Source organism: Globicephala melas, chromosome 11 (assembly GCF_963455315.2).
Source record: "Globicephala melas chromosome 11, mGloMel1.2, whole genome shotgun sequence".
Classification (NCBI taxonomy): domain Eukaryota; kingdom Metazoa; phylum Chordata; class Mammalia; order Artiodactyla; family Delphinidae; genus Globicephala; species Globicephala melas.
This window is the reverse complement of record NC_083324.2, coordinates 27,525,412-27,541,205: the sequence shown is the minus strand read 5'-3', so window position 1 is coordinate 27,541,205 and position 15,794 is coordinate 27,525,412. Positions and strand designations below refer to the sequence as shown.

The following is a 15,794-nucleotide window of genomic DNA, read 5'->3' as shown; positions in this document are numbered from 1 at the left end:
AGAGTGGCCAGGATCTTCCACTGAATGGGCTTTCTCTGAATTTGAGCAGAGCCATGGACCCATCCTTAGATAGAGAGAATCGGTTCTTCATTTTACAAGGTTACAATGATCATGGTGTGTCCATTGCTGACTCTTAAGATGGGTGGATACTAAAATATTCTGTGATCTTTCTAGACACAGAGAGAGATGTAGATGCACTCCTCTTTCTTTTTTAAACCTACTATTGGAGTGTCACATACAGAAAAGTGCACACGTAATATGCACACAACTTGATTAATTTTCACAAACTGAATATACTTGAGTAACAAACACCCAGATCAAGACACTGATATCACTTGCTTCCCAGAAGCACTTCCTTTCCTTCACTCCTAGACACTATCCTTTCCCAGGGGTAACTGTGACCGTGAATTAGCCTTGCCTCCTGGTCAATTTCATATAAATGGACTCAGTCTGTAAGTCCTCTTTTGTGTCTCGCTTCTTTTGCTTTACACGGGCTTGGAGAGTTATCTATGCTATTACACGCAGCTGTAGTTTGTTCCTTCTTACGGTTGAATTTCATTGTATGCCAGCACCTGAATTTATTTATCCATTTCAATATACATGAATGTATGGATTATTTCCGTGTTTTGGCAATCATGAAAGTTCTTGAACATGGCTCTTAATGAGTATGTGGACAGATCTCCGTTGGGTATGCACCCAGCAGCAAAATGACTACAGCCTAGAGGACACACATATTTTCAGATCTGGTTAGATACTGCTGAACAGTTTCCCAACATGACTATATGGACCGCTTTACACTTCTGCCAGCAGTGTAAGATAGTTTTCTATTTTTTTAACATTCTTTAAAGGCCTGATTTACATACCATAAAGTTCAGTTGTTGTGAATGTACAATTGAATAATTTTCAATAAATTTGTAGTTGTACAGCCATCACCACATCCACTTTTAGAAACACTTTCATCATCCCAATAAGTTCCTTCACACCCACCTGCAATCAGTTCTTTCTCCTGACCTCAGTTCCAGGCCACCTCTGATTTTGTCTTCCACTTGACATAGGGTTTTAAGATTTATACATGCTGTAGCATGGATCAGTAGCTCATTTCTTTTTATTGCTAAATAGTATCCCTATTTGTTTTTTTAATAACAGCTTTATTGAGCTTTAATTCACATACCATAAAGTCCATTCTTTTAGAGTGTCCACTTCAGTGGTTTTTTATATTCACAAAAGTGTGTACTCATCACTACTGCCCACTTCAGAACATTTCTGTCACCCCCCAAAAGAAATTCCAGCCTCATGAGCAGTCACTCCTCTTTCTCCTGTCGCTCCTTCTTTCCCAGCTCTAGGCAACCACTAACGTACTTTCTGTCTCTACGGATTTGCCTCTTGTGGAGATTTCATATAAATGGAATTGTACAATATATGGCTTTTTGTCTCTGGCTTCTTTCCTTTAGCATCATCTTCTCAAGGTTCATCCACATTTAAGCATGTATCGAATTCCATGCCATTTTATGGCCAAATAAGATATCATTGTATGGATAGACCGCATTTTGTTTATTCGTTTATCAGTCGATAGATTCCAGTTTCTGGCTCTTACGAATATTGCTGCTATGAACGTTCGTGTTCACATTTTTGTGTGGACATGTGTTTTCATTTCTCGTGGCTATAAACCCAGGAGTAGAATTGCTGAGACACAGGGCAACTCTTTGTTTACATTTTTTAAGAACTGCCAGACTTTTCCCAAAGCAGCTGTACCAGTGTACGTTCCCATCGGCATCATCGGAGGGTTCTGATTTCTCCATATCCTCGCCGACACTCGTTACACATCTTTTTTTATTTTAGCCATCCTACTAGGTACGAAATAGTATCTCTTTGTAGTTTTGATGTGCACTTCCCTAATGACTAATGATGTCCCTATTTGTTTTTAAATGATGTTCGTATTTGTTTTAAATTTCATAAAACCATGGTCCATGGGACCAAATGCTCCTCCTTGTATTCCCCAGGAAAATTCAGGTCATTCCATGGCACCAAAGGCTGAAAGCCAGCCACAGATGCTGGCAGTCTTCAGGAAGCCCGGTGTGCTTAGATGATTGACCTTCGAGATCTGAGTAGAAAAGAGCCAGTATAAAAGAAGAGTCCCTTTCTCTTCTCCAGGCATATGCAAAAAAGATATTAGAAAAGGAAGGGTGGTATTCTGTCATCTTCAGGTGATTCAAAAAGAACAAACCCTGTCTGATTGGCATTCTCTAGCTGATCATTACTGGAAGCTTTTGGTGCCTAAGATGTTGAGCATAGAGCTGTGCATTTATTGGGCTGTTGTCACAGAAGAAAGAAGAATGAATTAACTACGTAGGGCAGGCATCATTAAGCTTTTCTGGCTAAGGACCAGGTATTGGGTCATGTGATCTCTTGTTGCAACTACTCAGCTCTGCCACTGTAGCGTGAAGGCAGCCGTAGACAGTATATAAATAAGTAGGTATAGAAAATGTCTTCTAATAAAACTTTATTTGTAAAAATAGGGGGCAGTCCAGATTTAGCCTGGGGACCATAGTGTACTGACCCCTGCTCTAGGGAATGGCTCAAATTAAGATGGTGGAACCCCATCTGAGGCTTGTTTGAAGGTATTTTCACAGCGGCCGTGACTGTGGAAGTGTCCATCGGTCGGTTCTGCTTTTCCATGACACTACAAGATCCTAGGACCAATTAGAGGTTTATTAACTTGGTAACCATTCACTGACCAATCCACCTTAAGACCACTTCATCTTCCACTCCAGAAGTATAAGTGGAGCCTCTGTAGACTGAGCCCCACTTCCGTGGTTCCCTGGCTGTGATCACTGACTAGTGTTCATTGAGCAGCACAGCGGGGGGTGCTTGAGTTGATGTGCCCCCACCCTGCCCTTCTGTCAGGATGATCAGACATACTAGAATAGAGAAAACAGAATCAAGCCATTCAGTTCCAAGCATGAGATGCATCGCCACGTACGACACCAAAAGAAAGGGGGAAAAGTCACCTTAATATTGTATTGTTGCCGAAGAAAGATTTATAATGGATGTCATCTGTAAAAAAAAATATAAAGCTTTAGTTTCCAGTAAATGGAAACAATATTTAGGCTTGGTACATTGTTCGAGGGACATCCAATTCACCACTCTGCCCTTTGTCAGTAAATAACTTAGACAGACTTTGGGATTTAATGCGCTGTCATTTTAGTTATTCTGCAACACATCCCGGGCACATGGAAGAGCATTTCGGTGATTAAGTGCTGAATACTGTCTATTGTGAAGACTTTTGGAACAGTGAACAGAGAAAAATAACTTCCCTTCCAACAACATGAAACATATGGTTTATTAATTTAACAAAACCTGTTCAAACCACAGTGGAATCAAAACCACTTGATCTGATAATTTGATTTGATGGCTTAATTAAAGTGACACTGTATAATGTAATAAAAGCAAAGGAAATGAAGAGGACAGTGGGTGGCGTTTGTCCTCTCCAGTCCCCTAAGCCAACGCCGTGGTTTTTGAGAATGGTTTTTGTTTTTGCTGATGGACGGATCTCTTTGTTAGCTGCATTTTCAGTGCTAAAGATTGCTTCCTGTCTTGGTTAAAAGCAGTTTTTAAGGGCATGTACCAGTGTGTGAGAATGCCTAAATAACTAGCCTATTTTAAATCAGAACACATCGAGAAAGACCATCACATTTTCCACCCAAATTAGCAAACAAAGAAGTAAATCCACGATTGCTTTTAAAAGGAGTTTGACATTGAAATCATGGTTTTCTGCTATTTTGGGATAAAATATTAATGTTGTTCTATTTTCAGTTTAATCATGTTCACTCACCACATTAACGAGCTTGAATTACTTTATCTTAATAAAAGAACCTCTGATATGGAACATTTAATTCCTTTATAGGCAGCTGCCCTCCCAGAAACTCTTCCAGAAAGTTAGCTTGGTACTTTTAGTAACTTCCAACACAGAAAAGTGCTAAGGAAATCACATTTTTAATGCAGCCGCCATGGAGTGGTTTTGACCTCCTCCTTTTAAAAATAACTATTACTAGCTATTAATTTTTAACCTTGGGAGTGATTAAGAAAGCAAGCAAAAAGTAGGGCTGTTTTTTTGTAAGACTCTCCAACATCCTGGGTGCTCATGCTTTTAAAGGGCATGCCATGTTCTATCAAACATTTTTACAGGCTCAGATATCCCGTGATGACTAATTTTATGTAAATAGATAGAGAGTTGGTGTAAGTTGCCTTTGATTGGTTGACATAAAGTTGATATTTCATAGACATTTAACATAGCATTAACTACTTTGGGCTCATGTTTTCTAGCCAGTGAATTTCTTTTCCCGTGTCAGGCATCTTCATCTACACTGAAGCGCTTTCTCTAGGAGCTGTGCCTGGTACACCTATGCTTAAAAAGGCTACCTAGGGGTTTTCATGGGCCAGGTGCTATGCTAGCCTTTTCCGTGCATATACGGTTTATTTAATCCTCAGAACAACCTCTGCCAGGATGCACTTTCCATTTGTCAAATATTTGTTGAGCATCTACTATGAACAAGTTTTAGGCACTAGAAATACAGCTGAACAAGGGAGAAGAGTCTCTTACGGAGCTTAAGTTTTAGGGGGAAGAAAGAAAGAAAGCGGTCAGTGATTAAGCTCTTCAGTGTTGTTCTGCAGATCAAATCAGGTGGTTTGCTAAGAGTGGCAGACATGGTGAGGCCAAGGGAAAGAGAGCTTCTCTGGAGAGGGTGGGTTGGTCGGGGTAAGGAGCCAGCCCTGCAAACTTCGGAGAGGGAACGGTCCTTCTGCAAAGGCCCTGAGGCATGGGAACCCGCAAGAGTGAAGTCTCAGAAGACTTTTCTTGGTAAGGCGTTAGACTGTGTTCTTATGACAGTGGCCTTTGGAGGAGCCTAAGCAGGGCTATAGGACCATCTGAACAGGGTTTTAGACCCGTCACTCTGACTGTTACGTGAAGAATGTTTGCAGAGGACCTGGGGTGGAATCTGTAAGACCCGCAGGAGGCTGATGGAAATATTCCTGGCAGGATGACAGTGGCTGGATGAGGGTGATCCTGGTGGATGTAGAAGTGATCCGTTGGGGATGGATTTTGTAACAGAGCCTCTGAGATTTACTAACACTTTGGATGGAGGATGGATGGGGGTGAGCAGAGAGAGAAATGCAGTGTTACTGTTTCTCTTTAACAGATGAGTGGTCTGAGATTCAGAGAGAACAGGTGGTCGGTCAACCAGAGCCTGTCAGCCAGGAAATGGTAGAGCTGAGACGTCAACTGAGATCCTCTTCTGTCCAAACACAGCATTCTTTCTATTTTCCAAGGGACTGCCCGCTTCCGTATGAATCCACAAGAGGTGGTCTCTGTTTTAAATGTCATCAGGTGGCTTGAGCGACACGGTTTTATTATTATCTTTCTGTGAATGAAGGCACTGTAAAAGTCCTTGACGCAATTGGGTGCTCTTCCTAAAGATCAAGTTTATCTTCCTGAAAGGAATCACTGGTCTCTGTCTTTATCTGCTTGGCTTGCTTTTGGCAGGTTATCTTGGGTTCTCGGGGCAGAGGTTACTGAGGTCTTGCTCACGGGGTTAGTCCCTGGGAGGGTCAGTGCGCCCACTTAATGTGGATGTTGGGGCCTCCTAGGCTAAAGATATTGTGCATCCTTGAATCAACAGGACCTAACACAGTACCTAAAATATAGTAGGTATACAGTCATTGTTCATTAAATGAATGAACGGGGAGACAATATAAGGGGCAAGGGGTAAGAATCTAGACTTTGGAGTCAAGCAAACCTGGACTCAAATTCCACGCCAGTCATGTACTTCTGCACATCTGTGCTCTAGTTCATATCTAAGCCTCAGTTTCCTTTCTGTAAAATGGAGCTAATAATCACATCCCCTTCCTTGGCTTGTGGCCCTTTAAGTGAGCCAGTATAGAGAACAAATAGTACAGAGCCCGGGACATGGAAAGTACTCCGCAAATAATCGTACTTCCTTGTCTGTAGGTCAGCACTGGCTTTCAGGACAACCTATTACATGTGACATGATCACTGGAGAACACATTTCAAAACAAGGGGACCACATTCTCTTCCTGGTGGAAATGCGAAGCCAGATTGTCTGAAATAGTTAAAACCTTTCCAGTGAATCCCACGGCCCATAGCATGGTCCACATGTCCTGTCCCCCTCCCCAAGCCCGCCTTCGTATCCTGCACCTCAGTCCACCAGCCGCACTGCAGTTCCAGCAGCCTCTTCCCTGGAAGGCCCCAGCCTCACCGCTGTGCGTCATCCATCCCTTGTCAGCCTTCAAGGCTCAACTCAGTGGTCCTTCCCCATGAAGTTTCCTGGCTGCCTTGGCCCAGACACTGTCGGGGCACCAGTACCTTTCTTTTGTAGCATTCTCAGCGTTGGAATTTTACATTCATTTATGTATTTTTTTTTTCCTAATACCTAACTCTCCCACTACCTTGTAAGCTCATAAAGGGTAAAACTGTTTTTTTTTTTTTTTTTCTTTTCTTTGTTGGAGAGAGGGTACAATGCTCACTGTTGGCGCCTTAGCAAATATTGGACTGGAGGGAATGATGATGGATGGATGGATGGATGGATGGGTGGGTGGATGAAGCTAACCCACACATGCCAGGTGGCCAGGAGTAAAAAAGATTCTTGCTACAAGAGTTGGCACAGTTGAGGCATTTATGACCTAGCCCAGGCTAGGTGCTCTAATCGGAGGAGCGAAACCAGGCGTTTGGAGTAGGATTCCACACCACTCCCAGTACCTGAAATCAGAGAGGCTCCTAGTATTTGGGAAGCCATCTTCCAAATCCATTTGACCATAAGCCACTTGGATGGAAGTGTTGGAATCAAAGCACCATAGAGCGAGGGCTTTCCTCTCTGTCCCAAGGAACAGCCACGTTTCCCAACCACTCCACCACTCCTAAAAGCAGAGAAAGGGAAGCGCTGAAAGAGGCAGGCACTGTTGTCAGGAGGCTCCCAGGCAGAACCACGTTATGGCTTGGGGCCCGTTGAGCTGATATTGTTAACAGATGCCAGGGCCCGCCTGTTGTTTTCACACTTTATAAATATCACCTAATTACTTAATCCTCTGTCTCCAGGCAGGTAGGCAGAGTTTGATCTTCAGGGCCGACTTAGGCACCCTCCTATGGCTTCAGCTTTGCTCTGCTCTCCAGGAAAATCTTCCCTGACACTGGGTTTGTTTGTGTGAGCACCGTGGTGCTTATGAACTGCAATCTGGAGATTACTAATGGCCACCAGCATCCCTCCTCCCAGAGGGACACACTTCCCCTTTCTGTCGCCAGTGTATGTTCACGGCCCATGGAGCGGGAAGCTCCGAGATGCTTGCCTGCATCTCCCTGTCCTCAGGGTCATAGGAATCACGGTGGCTGGGAGGCAGACAATTTATCTTCTCCATTCTTCCCACCGATTCTTCTGTAAACCAACACAGGCTGGTCGAGGTAGTTTTTCTTCAGGTTCAAGGAACATGGGCCAAACCCTTGGCTTTCTCGGGTGCAAGCAATGTTGTGACCTCCCCAGTCCTTGAGACCGTGTGTAAAGGCACAGAGGGGGAGACCATGATGAGGCCTCTGAGGTCATCTTTTTCTCTTCTAAGCACAGCCGGGGGTCATCACAGTTGCTCGCTTCTCTCCTGGGCCCGCTCTGGACTGGTTTTGTGATTCCAAAGCAGTGGCTTGGACCGAAATGAGTGTCTGGGCTGTCCCATGTCACATCTGTGCCTGTGTAGACAAGGTGCCGTCTGTACATCTGACACTAGGGGCTAACAGGTATCATCTATCAAGTGCACAGAGCCCCCTGGTCTCAATGCAAAGGCTTCCGGGAAGAGAGGAGGCTTCTCCATGAGGAGTGCACTGAGCATCTCAAACTGTTGGTCTTCACCAGCCAGCTAGAAGCCCAGTTCCTCAGAGCATAAGGATCCGTATGCCTGGGGTGGCCAGGAGGCCAGGGTGGCTCTGTCCCTCCCAAGTGCTGCACAGGTGATTTCCCACTGAGGCCCACTAGGGGCACTGCTTATTCGCAGCCTGGTCTCTCCAATTTAAGTGGCAGGCTCCCTGATCTCTTGGGTCCTCTTGACCAAGCCTCGGAGGCGCTGCTTGAGGCCAGTCCCCAGGTGTGGAAGATCCTGGAACCATGCCAGAGAGGGCCATCCTTACCAAATGACCCAGGGGCCACATCTAGGGGTTGAAACAACGTTGGCATTTAAACAATGGAGCTCGTCCAATGGCCTCCCTGAACCAGAACAAGTAAGAGAGGCAGGTACCAAGGAAGAATCAGAAATTCAAAGCTAGCAAGGTGATGTCGGAGACATTAAAAGGAGAACGCTCCTTTTAAATATAGTGGGTCCCTAAGTGATACCTAATTCTAAGAGAGAAATTATTTTAAGGACCAAATTGAAACAAAGGAGGCGGGCATCTTGGCCTATTGAGTCACAGTCATCTAGAATCAAGAATTTAAATAAAAGCCTGGCCAAGCCCATCAGTGTGGGTCACTAGTTGATCTCTCTCTTTTTTTTTTTTTTTAACATTTAATCACTTTTTTTTTTATACGGCAGGTTCTTATCAGTCATCAATTTTATACACATTAGTGTATACATGTCAACCCCAATCGCCCGATTCATCCCACCCCCCACTGCCACTTTCCCCCCTTGGTGTCCATAACTTTGTCCTCTACATCTGTGTCTCAGTTTCTGCCCTGAAAACTGGTTCATCTGTACCATTTTTCTAGGTTCCACATATATGCGTTAATATACGATATTTGTTTTTCCCTTTCTTACTTACTTCACTCTGTATGACAGTCTCTAGATCCATCCACGTCTCAACAAATGACCTAATTTCCTTCCTTTTTATGGCTGAGTAATATTCCATTTTATATATGTACCACATCTTCTTCATCCATTCGTCTGTCGATGGGCATCTAGGTTGCTTCCATGACCTGGCTACTATAAATAGTGGTGCAGTGAACATTGGGGTGCATGTGTCTTTTTGAATTATGGTTTTCTCTGGGTATAGCCCAGTAGTGGGATTGCTGGATCATATGGTAATTCTATTTTTAGTTTTTTAAGGAACCTCCATACTGTTCTCCGTAGTAGCTGTATCAATTTACATTCCCACCAACAGTACAAGAGGGTTCCCTTTTCTCCACACCCTGTCCAGCATTTACTGTTTGTAGATATTCTGATGATGCCCATTCTAACTGGTGTGAGGTGATACCTCATTGTAGTTTTGATTTGCACTTCTCTAATAATTAGTGATGTTGAGCAGCTTTTCATGTGCTTCTTGGCCATCTGTATGTCTTCTTTGGACAAATGTCTATTTAGGTCTTCTGCCCATTTTTGGTTTGGGTTGTATGAGCTGTTTATATGTTTTGGAGATTAATCCTTTGTCCGTTGATTCGTTTACAAATATTTTCTTCCATTCTGAGGGTTGTCTTTTCGTCTTGTTTATGGTTTCCTTTGCTGTGCAAAAGCTTTTAAGTTTCATTAGGTCCCATGTGTTTATTTTTGTTTTTATTTCCATTACTTTAGGAGGTGGATCAATAAAGATCTTGCTGTGATTTGTGTCAAAGAGTGTTCTTGCTATGTTTTCCTCTGAGAGTTTTATAGTGTCCAGTCCTACATTTAGGTCTTTAATCCATTTTGAGTTTATTTTTGTGGATGGTGTTAGGGAGTGTTCTAATTTCATTCTTTTACATGTAGCTGTCCAGTTTTCCCAGCACCACTTATTGAAGAGACTGTCTTTTCTCCATGGTATATCCTTGCCTCCATTGTCATAGATTAGTTGACCATAGATGCGTGGGTTTATCTCTGGGCTTTCTATCCTGTTCCATTGATCTATATTTCTTTTTTTGTGCTAGTACCATACTGTCTTGATTACTGTAGCTTTGTAGTGTAGTCTGAAGTCCGGGAACCTGATTCCTCCAGTTCTGTTTTTTCCCTCAAGACTGCTTTGGTTATTTGGGATCTTTTGTGTCTGCATACAAATTTTAAGATTTTTTGTTCTAGTTCCGTAAAAAATGCCATTGGTAATTTGATAGGGATTGCATTGAAGCTGTAGATTGCTTTGGGTAGTATAGTCATTTTCACAATGTTGATTCTTCCAATCCAAGAACATGGTATATCTCTCCATCTGTTGGTATCATCTTTAATTTCTTTCATCAGTGTCTTATAGTTTTCTGCATACAGGTCTTTTGTCTCCCTAGATAGGTTTATACCTAGTTATTTTATTCTTTTTGTTGCAATGGTAAATGGGAGTGTTTCCTTAATTTCTCTTTCAGATTTTTCATCATTAGTGTATAGAAATGCAAGAGATTTCTGTGCATTAATTTTGTATCCTGCAACTTTACCAAATTCATTGATTAGCTGTAGTAGATTTCTGGTGACATTTTTAGGATTCTCTATGTATAGTATCATGTCATCTGCAGTCAGACACAGTGTTACTTCTTCTTTTCCAATTTGTATTCCTTTTATTTCTTTTTCTTCTCTGATTGCCATGGCTAGGACTTCCAAAACTATGTTGAATAATAGTGGTGAGAGTGGACATCATTGTCTTGTTCCTGATCTTAGAGGAAATGCTTTCAGTTTTTCACCATTGAGAATGATGTTTGCTGTGGGTTGTCATATATGGCCTTTATTATGTTGAGGTAGGTTACCTCTATGCCCAATCTCTGGAGAGTTTTTATCATAAATGGGTGTTGAATTTTGTTGAAAGCTTTCTCTACATCTATTGAGATGATCATATGGTTTTTCCCCTTCAATTTGTTAATATGGTTTATCACATTGATTGATTTGCGTATATTGAAGAATCCTTGCATCCCTGGGATAAATCCCACTTGATCATGGTGTATGATCCTTTTAATTTGTTGTTGGATTCTGTTTGCTAGAATTTTGTTGAGGATTTTTGCCTCTATATTCATGAGTGATATTGGCCTGTAATTTTCTTTTTTTGTAGTATCTTTGTTTGGTTTTGGTATCAGGGTGATGGTGGCCTCATAGAATGAGTGTGGGAGTGTTCTTTCCTCTGCAGTTTTTTGGAAGAGTTTGGGAAGGATGGGTGTTAACTCTTCTCTAAATGTTTGATAGAATTCACCTGTGAAGCCATCTGGTCCTGGACTTTTGTTTGTTGGAAGATTTTTAATCCCAGTTTCAATTTCATTACTTGTGATTGGTCTGTTCATATTTTCTATTTCTTCCTGGTTCAGTCTTGGAAGGTTATACTTTTCTAAGAATTTGTCCATTTCTTCCAGGTTGTCCAATTTATATTGCATAGAGTTGCTTGTAGTAGTCTCAGGATGCTTTGTATTTCTGTGGTGTCTGTTGTAACTTCTCCTTTTTCATTTCTAATTTTATTAATTTGAGTCCTCTCCCTCTTTTTCTTGATGAGTCTGGCTAATCAATTTTGTTTATCTTTGCAAAGAACCAGCTTTTAGTTTTATTGATCTTTGCTATTGTTTTCTTTGTTTCTATTTCATTTATTTCTGCTCTGATCTTTATGATTTCTTTCCTTCTGCTAACTTTGGGTTTTGTTTGTTCTTCTTTCTCTGGTTCCTTTAAGTTTAAGGTTAGATTGTTTATTTGAGATTTTTCTTGTTTCTTGATGTAGGCTTGTATAGCTAAAAACTTCCGTCTTAGAACTGCTTTTGCTGCATCCCATAGGTTTTGGATCATCGTGTTTTCATTGTCATTTGTCTCTAGGTATTTTTTGATTTCCTCTTTGATTTCTTCAGGAATCTGTTGGTTATTGAGTAACGTATTGTTTAGCCTCCATGTGTTTGTGTTTTTAACGTTTTTTTTCCCTGTAATTCATTTCTAATCTCATAGCGTTGGGGTCAGAAAAGATGCTTGATATGATTTCAGTTTTCTTAAGTTTACTGAGGCTTGATTTGTGACCCAAGATGTGATCTATCCTGGAGAATGTTCTGTGCACACTTGAGAAGTGTAATCTGCTGTTTTTGGATGGAATGTCCTATAAATATCAATTAAATCTATCTGGTCTATTGTGTCATTTAAAGCTTCTGTTTCCTTATTTATTTTCATTTTGGATGATCTGTCCATTGGTGTAAGTGAGGTGTTAAAGTCCCCCACTATTATTGTGTTACTGTCAATTTCCTCTTTTATAGCTGTTAGCAGTTGTCTTGTGTATTGAGGTGCTCCTGTGTTGGGTGCATATATATTTATAATTGTTATATCTTCTATCTTGGATTGATCATTATGTAGTGTCCTTCCTTGTCTCTTGTAACATTCTTTATTTTAAAGTCTATTTTATCTGATAGGAGTATTGCTATTCCAGCTTTCTTTTGATTTCCATTTGCATGGAATATCTTTTTCCATCCCCTCATTTTCCGTCTGTATGTGTCCCTAGGTCTGAAGTGTGTCTCTTGTAGACAGCATATATATGGGTCTTGGTCTTGTATCCATTCAGCAAGCCTGTGTCTTTTGGTTGGAGCATTTAATCCATTTACGTTTAAGGTGATTCTCGATATGTATGTTCCTATGACCATTTTATTAATTGTTCTGGGCTTGTTTTTGTAGGTCCTTTTCTTCTCTTGTGTTTCCCACTTAGAGAAATTCCTTTAGCATTTGTTGTAGAGCTGGTTTGGTGCTGCTGAATTCTCTTAGCTTTTGCTTGTCTGTAAAGCTTTTGATTTCTCCATAGATGCTGAATGAGATCCTTGCTGGGTAGAGTAATCTTGGTTGTAGGTTTTTCCCTTTCATCACTTTAATTATATCATGCCACTCCCTTCTGGCTTGTAGAGTATCTGCTGAGAAATCAGCTGTTAACCTTATGGGAGTTCCCTTGTATGTTATTTGTCGGTTTTCCCTTGCTGCTTTTAATATTTTTTCTTTGTCTTTAATTTTTGCCAATTTGTTTACTATGCGTCTCAGAATGTTTCTCCTTGGGTTTATCCTGTATGGGACTCACTGCGCTTCCTGGACTTGGGTGGCTATTTCCTTTCCCATGTTAGGGAAATTTTCGACTACAGTCTCTTCAAATATTTTCTGGGGTCCTTTCTCTCTCTCTTCTCCTTCTGGGACCCCTATAATGCGAATGTTGTTGCGTTTAATGTTGTCCCAGAGGTCTCTTAGGCCGTCTTCATTTCTTTTCATTCTTTTTTCTTTATTCTGTTCTGCAGCACTGAATTCCACCATTCTGTCTTCCGGGTCACTTATCCGTTCTTCTGCCTCAGTTATTCAGCTGTTGATTCCTTCTAGTGTAGTTTTAATTTCAGTTATTGTATTGTTCATCTCTGTTTGTTTTTTAATTCTAGTTGATCTCTTGATACGGCCATTGGGATCACTTAAAAAGATAGCTCACGGGATCTTAGATCTTGGATGGTGTTTAGAAAAGTCTCTCAGTGCTGAGGACAGCTATAGGACTCTACATGACCCAGGTGTTTCTTCATGATAAACGAGGCCATAACATCATCTCAGCCATGGGAAGTAGGAGACTTGTCCAGCTTCAGTATAAGTGCACTGGGCATTTGCACACCTGCACCCTTGTTTCTGGTATAGACCCTTGGTCGGAGCCTATGACTAGAGCAAGGCTGCAGGAGAAGTTCAGAGGTACCATGTAGAAAGGATGCTGTGCTCAGTTAAAGGGGGATAGGTCCACGGTGCCCTTTTGGCAGGAGATCACAGCATGTTAAATTTCGAAAGGAGGGAAGGGCTTCGGGGCACATGGAATCCCGCCTTCCACCCGGTGTCTGAGAAGCAGCTGTTGTCAAGTAGGGCTTGGATGATGTACACTCTGGACTTCGCCACCTCCCTGAGTGCCAAGCTGAACAGTGCTTTCCCCTGCACAGGACAGAGGCACTGCCCCTGGCCTTTAGCTCTCAGCGGCAGAGGGATATCGCATAGGAGATGGACTCCAGGGAAGTAGGTCAGGATAACATAATGGGGAAAGTCAAACCTGCGTGCTTGGAGAACTCTGGCTGCTGCTGTTGTGTTTGGAGCACGTGGCTCCATCATATGCACAGTGTAAGAAAGTTTTCCAGTTTGCTGTCTTCCAGGGTAGTTGCCACAGAGCTTCTAACGCTCAGTTGTTGGCTGAGAAACGGAATTGCACACCAAGGCTTGTTCGTGGGAGCGGAGGGAATACTGTGGGGTGGTGTCGAAAAGAATTCCACAGGTGTATTAGGGAAACTTAGTTCTCCCTCCTGAGTAGGTTCTCCACCTCTTGTGTGTTTCTCCTTTACTTTTACACAGAATCCTTCACTTCTGGTCACCAGATATGGGGGCAGGGGTTTCAGCACAACAAGCAGTTCTCTGCAACACCAGCTGGGTGTCCTACAGTGTAACTCCATTCCAACGCTGGCCTCTGTCCCACCCCCACTGCTTCCACCCCCACTTCAGATGCCAATCGCAAGTAGGAGATCCCCAAATTACCCGTAACTTCTGTCCGATTTGGTTACAAATTGGAGGTACCCACGATTTCCTCCTCTGGTTTGATTAATTTGCTGGAGTGGCTCACAGAACTCAGGGAAGCACTTACTTACATTTACCAGTTTATTAAAGGATATGACACAGGGTGCAGATGAACAGCTGGATGAAGGGAAACATAGGGCGAGGTCTGAGCGGGTCCTGAGCACAGGAGCTTCTGTTGCCATTGAGTTGGGTGTGTTCACCCTCCCAGTGTACGGATGTGTTTTCTTCTTTGAAGGAAACAAAAACTCTAACTTGAAAAAGATATATCCATCCGCATGTTCATTGCATTATTTACAAATACCCAAGATAAGGAAACAACCTAAGTGTTCATTGGTAGATGAATGGATAAAGAAAATGTGGTATCTATATAATGGCATATTATTAAGCCATAGAAAAGAATGAAATCTTGCCATTGGCAACAACATGGGTGGACTTTGTGGGCATCATGCTAAGTGAACTAAGTCAGACAGAGAAAGATAAATACCATATGATCTCACTCATATGTGAAAACAAAAACCGAGCTCATAGATACAGGCAACTAACAGGGGTGGGGGTGGGAGAAAGGAGTGAACTGTTTTTTCGATTGTTTTTTAGTTTAAATAAACTGAATGATTGTTTTAAAAGAAATTTAAAAAAAGGATAAGATGCTCCTAGTATCACTTCGGAAGTTACAAGGGTTTTAGGAGCCCTATGCTGGGAACCTGGGGCAGAGACCAATATATATATTTTCTGTTATAACAGGTTAGAGCTTGCATTATTTAAGACACCTTAGATTTAAAACTTGAAAGCAGTTGCCCTAGTGCTTGGGGGAACTTGGGGTCTCCCACATCATGAGCAGGTGGTCCTCCAGCAATGTCTGGCCAGAGCTGCCCAGGGATGAACCCAGCTCCACACACTTCACTTCCTTTGAGACCTGGTCTCAACCGTCTTCCTCCTCATTCTCTGCTTGCCAAGCCTTGCTAGTTTTCTTTCCAGTTTTCCCGCCTGAGGGCCTTTGCATTTTTCTGTCTGCCATATCTGAGCCTCCTTCCTTCTTGCTCATTTTCTCTTTTTATAAATTTATTTTATTTATTTTTATTTGTGGCTGTGTTGGGTCTTCGTTGCTGCATGCGGTTCTTCTCTAGTTGCAGCGAGCGGAGGCTACTCTTTGTTGCGGTGCACGGGCTTCTCATTGCGGTGCCTCCTCTTGTTGCGGAACACGGGCTCTAGGCACGTGGGCTCAGTAGTTGTGGTGCATGGGCTCAGTAGTTGCGGCTCACGGGCTCTAGAGCGCAGGCTCAGTAGTTGTGGCGCACGGGCTTAGTTGCTCCATGGCATGTGGGATCTTCCCGGACCAGGGCTCG

The 15,794-nt window shown here is 42.3% G+C and overlaps 1 protein-coding gene across 5 annotated transcripts in view; it reads left to right on the top strand.

Moving 5' to 3' along the window:
• PTPRG (protein tyrosine phosphatase receptor type G) overlaps window positions 1–15,794 on the top strand; it is a 733,896-nt gene that overhangs the window by 594,190 nt on the left and 123,912 nt on the right. The window lies entirely within an intron of this gene.